Source organism: Heterodontus francisci, unplaced genomic scaffold, assembly GCF_036365525.1.
Source record: "Heterodontus francisci isolate sHetFra1 unplaced genomic scaffold, sHetFra1.hap1 HAP1_SCAFFOLD_221, whole genome shotgun sequence".
Lineage (NCBI taxonomy): Eukaryota > Metazoa > Chordata > Chondrichthyes > Heterodontiformes > Heterodontidae > Heterodontus > Heterodontus francisci.
The window spans coordinates 420,561-431,160 of record NW_027141485.1 but is presented as its reverse complement, the minus strand read 5'-3'; the positions used below and the strand labels follow the sequence as shown (position 1 = coordinate 431,160).

Sequence of the window (10,600 nt, the reverse complement as noted above, 5' to 3'; positions counted from 1 at the left end):
GCCTTGAGGATATTCCGTGCAGACCACTGCCTGATGGATTGGTGGTCAAAGTTGTTCTTCCGCAGAAACTTTTCCATGAAGGATAGGCAGTACGGCACAGTCCAACTGGATGGAGCATTCCACGGCAATATGACCAGGCCCATCCTTTGCAACACCGGGGACAGATAGAACCTCAGCACGTAGTGACACTTGAAGTTTGCAAACTGGGGATCTACACACAGCTTGATGCAGCCGCACACAAAGGTAGCCATAAGGATGAGGGCGACGTTGGGTACATTTTTCCCGCCCTTATCCAGAGGTTTGAACATCGTGTCCCTCCGGACTCGGACCATTTTGGATCCCCAGATGAAGCGGAAAATGGCTCAGGTGATCGCCACAGCGCAGGAATGCGGTATGGGCCAGACCAGCACCATGTACAGCAATGTGAGCACCTCGCCCTTGATGACCAGGTTCATACCCATAATGGAGAGAGATCGCTGCTCCCACATGCTCAGCTTATGTTGTACCCTGGCTACTCGCTCCTTCCAGGTTTTGGTGCACGTCCCAGCCCTTCCAAACCATATCCCCAGCACCTTCAGGTAGTCTGACCTATCGGTGAAGGGGGCAAAGGATCGGTCAGCCGAGTTCCCAAAGAACATGGCCTCGCTCTTGCCGTGTTTAACATTGGCTCCCAAGGCCATTTCGAGCTGGTCGCAGATGCTCATCACTTTGCGCACAGACAGTGGATCCGAGCATAAAACGGCGACGTCATGCATGTACAGGGAGGTTTTAACCTGAGTGCCTCCGCTGCCTGGGATTGTCACCCCTCTGATGCTCGCATTCTTCCTAATAGACTCAGCCAAGGGTTCAATACTGCAAACAAACAAGACAGGGGAGAGAGGACAGCCCTGTCTGACTCCAGATTGGATCGGGAAACTTTCTGATTCCCACCCATTGATTGAGACTGCACTACTGATGTTTGTGTAGAGTAGTTTGACCCAATTGCAGATTGCCTCCCCAAACCCCATTTTGGAATGCACATCCATCATGTAAGTGTGCGATATCCTGTCAAAAGCCTTCTCCTGGTCCAGGCTGATGAGGCAGGTGTCCACCCTCCTGTCCCGTACATAGGTGATCATATCCCTGAGTAGCACAATGCTATCAGAGATTGTCCTGCCTGGTACAGTATAGGTCTGATCAGGGTGAATCACCAACTCCAGAGCAGACTTGAATCGACTGGCTATGACTTTTGACAGAATCTTGTAGTCAGCATTAAGCTGAAATGGGCCACCAATTTCTTATTTCTGTCCTCTCCCCCTTCCGCTTGTCGATGAGGGTGATGATGCCTTTCCTCATGGATTCTAACATGCTGCCAGCCTGGAGCATCCTCTTGTTTACTGGTAGACATGTTGATTCTTGCCTCAAATCAGTGCACAATGAAAGAGACTGATTCTGTCAGGCTCCTTTTTATACAGGCCACCCGGACCTGGCTGAGAAAGGTAGAGTGAGAGCAGGGAGGGGAGGAGACAAGAGTGAAGATTAAACAGAGAGCTAGATGGAGGAGACACCCAGAGTGACAGACAGAGAGAGAATGGCCCCTCATCTTTCAGCTCCACCTCCAGTTTCCTCCGGGCTGCCAATTTCAAACCCTTTATTAACAGTAGAACCGAAACCCAGCTCTCCACCCAAACCCTTCCAGACTCGGTCTTCATAGTCAAGGCTTTCCAGAAAGCCGGAGCTTTTAAATATGGTCCCGATGCAATTAACACTCAGTAATATTCCCACCTAAACACAGTCCATTCCATAACAAGAAACCTCCTCAGTCACATCACCATTTCCACACACATCCGCTTCCAGCAGTTTACAGCACCTGACTGCAGCTGTTTGGGGAATCTCCTGTGTTAAGATTGGAGTTGGAAAGCGGCCTTTACCCGGCAGTGTTATTGTTTCACACTGAATCTGCTAGACATTCTGTTCTCTTTATTGTGAGAGAGAAAGCACGGGTTTAGGAAATGTTCATTTGAAATGATCTCTATTGAGAACGAGCCCGGCCGTGGGACAGGTATTCCAGTGCAAAGAGCTGTCCATGACCGAGTGTTGCAGACTGGCACATTGCAACGTCCAAGACTATGTGCTGTGGGACGGCATTAAAGCTTGGGGAAGCCACCATGGAGACTCAATGGGGAAAGGCTGCAGTCTAAGGCCCTAGTAGGCCATAGTACAGTGAGGGGCTGGAACCCGTGTAAAACCCCTCGGGCTGTTTGCACCAGAGAATGTTTGATGTGTAATGTAAATACTGTAAATATAACCTGTGCAGGCAGGGATAGTGACATACATCATGTACATTATTGAAGGAAACTGATCTGTATTGTACCTTATGTAATATTAAATTTGAACTGCTTTGCAATGTAATTGCACAAATTATACGAATAAAATACATATTGTGCAAAAGAAAGCAGCTTTCCTGTCAACACACACCTTGTCTCAGGGCACAACTTTCCTGTGATCTTGTCATACCCAACTTCGCTCTATATCTTCTGACACACACACTTTACAGTCTGTCATTTCCAAAAACAAGCATTCTAAAATCAAAAGACCTTTTGTTTATTTCTCCTTTCTTTTCATTTCTCCTCTATTCTTCTCAATCACTCCCTTCAACAGTCCTATTCAGATCAAGGTGGAATGTGAATAGTGTCACAACTCACCTGACACTATTATTACCCTTCTTTTCTCTTGTCTCATTCAATGGGAAAGTTTTATTCACCAGTCTGTTGCTGTTTTACACTCTTGCCATACATTCTGGTATTGCATCCATCTGAATTCTGTGCTTTCATGGCCTTACATATCTTTTCCTCTTCTGGATGATTTGCTTGCTTCAGTTCCATTCAACCAGGCTGGACCACAGGGAAGTTTAGAACCTTTGCCTTGGACGGGTCCACGTTGATCCATTACATTCAGAATCACCTCCTTGCAATAACTCCATAGTACAACTACAGTAACCACACAGAATCTGCTTCAAACACTCCTCCACATTTTATCTGTTCTGACCGTCAACACCTCCAGCTCTTTTGTTTAAGTGGAACCCATCAGGTGTGTATAGGCTCCTTCTATTCTGAAAGCTGTAGCACTGGTTCAGGGAATTCAGCCCTGTTTCTCTACTCGAAAGGATCAGCCATGCTTGATCTGCCTCGTATTTTGCTTTTATTGCAACGTTACAAGACCTCCAATCCTCTGGCACCACACCTGTATCCAGTGAGGGATTGGAAAATGATGGTCAGACCTTCCACTATTTCTTAAAAGCAAAATACTGCGGATGCTGGAAATCTGAAACAAAAACAAGAAATGCCGGATTCACTCAGCAGGTCTGGCAGCATCTGTGGAAAGAGAAGCAGAGTTAACGTTTCGGGTCAGTGACCCTTCTTCGGAACTCTTCGGAGAGTTCCGAAGAAGGGTCACTGACCCGAAACGTTAACTCTGCTTCTCTTTCCACAGATGCTGCCAGATCTGCTGAGTGAATCCGGCATTTCTTGTTTTTGTTCCACTATTTCTTCCCTGGCTTCTTTCAACAGCCTGGGGTACATTTCATCTGGTCCTGGTGATTTATCCACATTCAAGGATGCTCATCCCATTAAGACTTCCTCTCTCCTTAAGTTATCACGTCCAATACTTCACACTCCTCCTCCTTAATAACAATATCTGCATCACCCTCTCATTCGGGAAAACAGCAAAGTATTCATTAAGGATATTGGCAACATCTTCCACCCCGATACAAAGGTTACATTTTTGATCTTTTCTGTGCCCTGCTGTTTGCTTCGTTGCCTCTGACTCTCATGATTTGATGCAACATCTTTGGGGCCATTGTTATTTTGTTTGTCCATGTTCTTTCCTGCTTTCTATTTGCTCTTCACCGCTGCTCCCAAACGCCTCCAGTTCAGTCAAAACACAACTTGTCAGAAGTGGGTTTCGAACCCAAGCCTCCAGTGGAGACTGCGACTTGAACGCAGCGCCTCAGACCGCTCAGCCATCCTGACTGCTTGCGCTGTACTATCAATGCTAAGGAAATTATTCATTCTTTGTGAAAGTATTTGTGAGATTGTGGAAATGTCTGGAAGAGGTAAGACCAGCGGGAAAGCTCGGGCCAAGGCCAAGTCTCACTCCTCCCGGGCTGGACTGCAGTTCCCGGTGGGCCGTGTTCACAGGCTCCTGAGAAAGGGTAACTATGCTGAGCGTGTGGGTGCCGGAGCCCCGGTCTATCTGGCTGCTGTGCTCGAGTATCTGACCGCTGAAATCCTCGAGCTGGCCGGTAACGCGGCCCGGGACAACAAGAAGACCCGCATCATTCCCAGACACCTGCAGCTGGCCGTCCGCAACGACGAGGAGCTCAACAAGCTGCTGGGAGGGGTGATTATCGCTCAGGGCGGGGTGCTGCCTAATATACAGGCCGTACTGCTGCCCAAGAAAACCAGCACTCAAGAGCTCCCAGAAAAAGTAAAGCGGCCAAAATGTCATCTAATAAACCAAAGGCTCTTTTCAGAGCCACCCACAGTCTCTGTGAAAGGACTGGTTACTGTCAGGAGGGAGTCAGAGATGGAGTTATTGGAACAGTGGATTGACCTGTTTCACATCTGTCCAGGTGTGTTTTCAGTTCCTTCTCTGGATTTCGCTCTGTTTTTCTGCTCACACATCTCCCCCTCCAGTTAAGTGAAGAACTGAACTACAGGGTGTCAGAATCAACAATTTAATAAATCCCGCTGCCTTCGATTTGATAAATCCCGAGATTATCCCGGTACATTAACGGGAACTGCTTCGGAGCTGATGAATTAATTTAATAATGGAAGTGTCCGGGTTAATTCTCTGTTTTTTATTTGGACAGTTTGAATTGTGTGTTTTTTATCTCTCTGGTGATCTGAGCGCCGCTTCTCAATGAAAATCTGCTCCCAGAACAGAGTAAATGCAGGAAGGAAGAGGCCATTCTCGGGCTGTGTGTCTCTCTCCTAACCTGATCTGTTTCGACCGCACTGTTCCCAGAGGACGGAATCAGTGAGAGTTGTGCACACACAGGAGCTGAGTCCATTGCAGCGCTTTAATATGTGCCTTCTCCCCGGCCCTCCCTATTCTCCGGACACAGAGCTGTCTGTTTCCCCCGGCGGCGGGATAGAGTCGGGGATTCTCTCCCCGCAGTGTCAGGGTCTGCAACCCCGGGGAACTGGCGGTTTCAGTCAGAGTGACCGAGCTGCCTTACATATCCTGTGTACTAATCTCCAATGAATTCAAATATTAGTGAACTCATTGGGTAATGTTTGTAAATAACCCTCATGTGAACGGACCCGGCTCCATTAATGCCTTCCAAATAAAACTGGGATCCATTTCTTTTCCCCAAATGCCAGCTAACGGATCCCAGGAGCGGGGTTGAGATTGTGCTGAGCAGCAATGAGTCTCCGGTAATGCTGCTTTCTAAATTCCAGATCAGCTCTCAGTCCGACAGGCCTTTCGGGAAAGTGATGTGACAAAACAGAAAACATGTGGCCGCCCCTCCAATCTAATGGGTTTGATGATGAACAGAGATGGCAGCTCTTTCCTTTGCTGATTTGGTGGCTCTGAAAAGAGCCCTTGTTACACTTGTTACTGAAGCTGGGTTTTAGGTGCGTTCCCCGCGGATGCGGCGGGCCAGCTGGATGTCTTTGGCCATGATGGACCGGGATCATTCTGGTGAATCTGCTCATTTTCCGGTAGAAGCATCAGTCGCTGTTTGAACTGTTTAAAATCAGGGGTGTATTAGCAGCCAGAAAGTGAAGGGCAGTTCATTGCTCCCTGCAGCATTATCCGCCTCTTTCAGGAGAAAAGATCAGAAACCGCTCGTTTCTGTCAGTCCCCGAGAAGCCTGTGAGAAGCGGTTAGTCGCTAATTTGTTCCTTTTACAGAGAGGAAGCTGATATTTGTCCCGTTTTAAATTGCTGAACTGGACCTTCCTCCCGCCGCTTACAGTTAACAGATTGACAAATGAAAACGATTCCTAAAATCGCGTCAGGATTTTGTGACGGTAAATACAGTAAAACAGAACATAAAATGAGAGGTTTTAAAATTGTTGCCTGAAAATTGAAATTTTCCATCACTTCAATTCCTTCCTGCTCTGGAATTGCCGGGCTTTTTCCAATTGGAAAATCTAAGCCAATGAGAACTTCTATTTACTTATATGTGATTCTCCTATTGGTTAAGAATTGGATTGAGAAGCGGGTGACCAATCAGAGACAGAGTCAAACTGTGGGGATTCCAGGCCCCCAGTAACTGAGCTGAAACTGTTCAGATTGACAAACCCTGGCAGCAGCATCACACATTGGACACTTCACACTGAGTCATTCAAGGGATGGTGTGAGAGAAGCTTCAGATCCTGTCATTACTCTCTGACTCATTATTCATCTCGAACCAAACAATTAGTAAATGTGAAGCAGTGAAGAGACTTTTCACTCTCACTGCAGAATGTGTCATCTGGGGAAATAAGGAACTATTATATTCGGAGATTCCAGGTACATTCCTCCCTGAACAAATCCATTCCTAACATTCCCGATCACAGCCTATCCCAGCTCCTGTTGTCACCCGACTCCAGCTGAATTGGAGAAACTCATGTGTTGGGGTTTGAGTTGTGAGGTGGGGTTTCTCCGCCAGTGTTACTGTCTTACAGACTCTCCCCCTGAATTTGTGAACTGAGACTGCACCGAACACATCTCCAGTTAGAGTGAGGGCCGGATATCCCTCTGTTTTATTACAGAGAATGGGGAAAGGGCTGGGTGGAGGGGAGTCACCAGGGATCCTGGATTTACTCCAAATCATTTCCATGTGGAATCTGCAGGCGGGGCCGGGACAGGGATCATTTGATCAGGGGATCAGCTCTTTCCTGAGAGCTGTGGGTGGTTCTGAGAAGAGCCTTTGTGTTCAGATGTTTACAAGTTTCCCGCGCTTTCACTTCTTTCCAGACCCTGCTTTCTGAGACTTCGCTGCTTTCGGCTTGACCTTGCTCTTCCATGTCTGCACTTTCTTCAGCGCCTTTCCGCCCGCCGCACTCTTCCCTTTTTTTACCTTCTTCGCAGGAGACTTTTTCTGAAGCACTGCTTTCTTCACCGCCTTATTTGGCGTTGCCGCCGCCTTGCTGCTCGTTTTCTTGGCTGTTACTTTCTTTGTTGTCACTTTCTTTTCTGCTGGTTTCTTCACTAAAGATTTCTTGTCTGCTGGTTTTTCACCTTCTTTCCCACCTTTCCCTGGGTTTTCCTTCTTGCTGATTTTGAAGGAGCCGGAGGCGCCCTGTTCCTTGCTCTGCACCAGGGAGCCTTTGTTCACATTCCTCTTGATACTTTGCTTGATCTGGGTCTTGAGCTTCTCCTGAGCGGTGGCAGACCTGCAAGGAATCAACTACCAGCTAGCGTATAAAGCGAGACCAAGGCTCAGGGCCTTCAGTTACCTGGAGGGGAGTCGGAGAGGCAGCGGATCCTGTGAGGAACCACAAGCCAGGAAGGATGAGAAGGTCATTGTCAGGGTACAGAGGAGATTAAGTTAAAGATTTACCAGTTTATAAGCAAGCGCAGAGCCAAGGAACGGTGCTGGGGCAGATCAAATAATAGGAAGCTGTGATCAGTTGGAAGGCAAGAGTGATTAAATGACAGAAGAGATGATGGTGCAAGGCAAAAGTCAGGTAAAGAATAAGTAACATTTTGTCGGCACAGATACCAGGAGTGGGGTTTCAACCCACGCAGACACATGTCTATTGGATCTTAAGTCCAACGCCTTAACCACTCGGCCATCCTAGTACATTAACCCACCACTGAAAATGAAATTTAATGTGATCCGGGTGCCATCTGGCCTTTTCCAATATGAAGTTATGACTCCTCTCCCATGCTAAATTGGACCCTTCATTATTTATGAACCTCAATCGGATCACCCCTCAGTCAAGGTTTCTCTAAGGTGTAGGGTCCCAACTCTTTTAGTCTAACTTGATAACCAAGATGTCTTATACTGGGAATTCGTCGAATGTCTCTCCTCTGTACCCTTTCCAAAGCCTCAATATCACCCATCATGTGAGGAGACCAAGACTGGATACAATATTCCAAGTGAGTCCTGACCAAGGTTTCATAAAAGGACAAATTCGGGACATCTCAGATACTGAAGGAGTCCGTGTCCAGAAGCAGCAAGACCTGGACAACATTCAGACTTGGGCAGCTAAGTGGCAAGTAACATTCACACCACATAAGTACCAGGCAATGATCATCTCCAACAAGAGAGAATGTAACCATCTCACTTTGACGATCAACAGCATTACCATCGCTGAATCCCCCCACCATCAACATCCTGGGGGTTACCATTGACAAAAGCTTAACTGGACCATTCATATACATACTCTGGCTACAAGAGTAAATCAGATAGTGGTAATTCTGTGATGAGTAACTCAGCTCAAGGCACGTGGTGAAATGCTCATTAGGAGAGCTGGAAAAATGGACTGGTCAGGTGGGCAGAAAAGTGGCAAATGGAATTCAACTTGGAGAAGTGTGAGGTGATGCCTTTGGTGAGGTCAAACACAGCAAAGGAATACACAATTAATGGGTGAATGCTGAGAGGTGTAGAGGAAGTGAGGGACCTTGAAGTGAATGTCCACAAATCACTGAAAGTAGCAGGACAGGTTGATAAGTTGGTTGAGAAGGCTTATGGAATCCTTTCCTTTATTAGCTGATGTATAGAACATAAGAGCAGGGAGGTTATGCTGGAACTGTATCAATCATTAGGTAGGCCACAACTTGAGTTCTGTGTGCAGTTCTGGTCACCTCATTCCAGAAAGGATGTAATTGCACTAGAGAGGTTACAGAGGAGATTTACGAGGATGTTGCCAGGACTGGAAAAATGCAGCTATGAGGAAAGATTGGATAGACTGGGGTTGTTCTCCTTGGAATAGAAGAGGCTGAGGAGAGATTTGATTGAAATGTACAAAATTGTGAGGGGTCTGGATAGAATGGATGGGAAGGGTCTATTTACCTTAGTAGGGAGGTCAGTGACTAGGGGGCATAGATTTAAAGTGATGTGTTGAACAATTAGAGGGGAGATGAGGAAAGGTTTTTTCACCCAGAGGGCTGTGGGAGTCTGGAACTCACTGCCTGTAAGGGTAGCTGAGGCAGAAACCCTCAACTCATTTAAAAGGAGTCTGGATGTGCACCTCAAGTACCTGAACCTGCAGGGCTACGGTCCAAATGCTGGACAATGGGATTCAGCTGGGTGGCTCGTTTTTTAGCCTGCCTGTGCTGTAAACTTTCTATGTTCTATGATTCTATGCAGACACAATGGGCCGAATGGCCTCCTTCTGCACTGCAATAATTTTGTGATTTTTGACTCTCCAAAACTTGTCAACCATCTACAAGGCAAAAACCAGGATGAGTGCAGCACCAACAATACTCTAGAAACTCGACGCTGTTCAGGACAAAGCAGCCACCTTGATTGTCACCCCATTCACCACCTTAAACATTCACTCCCTTCATCACTGACGCACAGTGGCAGTAGTGTGTACCATCTACCAGATGCACTGCTGCAACTCACCAAGGCTCCGCAGACAGCACCTTCCAAACCGAAGACCTCCACCACCTTGAAGGACAAGGGCTGCAGATACATGCAAACACCACCATGTGCAAGCTCCCCTCCAAGTCACACACCATCTGATCTGCAAATATATCGCTGTTCATTCACTGATGCTGGGTCAAAATTCTGGATCTCCCTTCCTAACAGCACTGTGGGTGTACCTACACCACATGGAGTGCAGCAATTCAAGAAGGGAGCTCACCGCCACCTTGTCAAGGACAATTAGGGATGGGTAACAAATTCTGGACTTGTCAGTGTCGCTCACATCCCATGAAAGAATATGCCTCATTTTATACTCAATTGTCCTCTGAATGCAGCCCAACCCTCTATTTGCTCCAACTATCACTTCACAGCATTGCTGCTGTACCTTTCGAGATCTGTGCACTAGAACATCCAGATCTCTGCTCAAAATTATTTTATTTTTTCCACCTACTTTAATGTTTTTCCCTGAAGGGTGTATGAATGTTGAGCATTCGCCCTTTCCACATGAATAACACTGCACTTACCCAAATTAAACATCATTTACCAGTCATGAACCCAATCTCCCAACACATAAGATCAGCCTGAAACAGTCGAGTATCGTCTACAGTCTAAACACTCGCACAGATCTTCAAATCATCTGTAAATTTACAGATGGTGCCCCCTACACCTACATCCAGATCATTAATAAAAATAGTAAAGAGCAACAGTCCCAACACCGATCCCTGTGGGACACCACTGGTAACTGGTCTCCAAACAGATCCAGATCCATCTGTAACTACTTTATGCCTACGTCTGCCAGTCAGTTCCCAATCCAGATCAATATATTACCACTGATACCAGGGACTTTAATCTTATAGAGAAGCCTCTTGTGAGGAACCTTATCAAAATCTTTTGGCTGAGATCTGCTAATTGAACACAGGCCGGGGATGAGGCCTAGGCCTGTCCTGCTTTGTGTGTTGGTCTCAGGACCACACAAGGTGAGATCAGCTCACTGAGCACAGGCCCATCCTGCTCTAAAAAGTGCTCATTA

The 10,600-nt window shown here is 46.8% G+C and overlaps 1 non-coding gene across 1 annotated transcript; it reads right to left on the bottom strand.

Moving 5' to 3' along the window:
* Nucleotides 1-7,695: 7,695 nt before the first annotated feature.
* On the bottom strand, nt 7,696-7,778 carry trnal-uaa (transfer RNA leucine (anticodon UAA)). The gene has a single exon. It is a non-coding gene; the product is annotated as a tRNA-Leu (tRNA).
* Nucleotides 7,779-10,600: the final 2,822 nt, after the last annotated feature.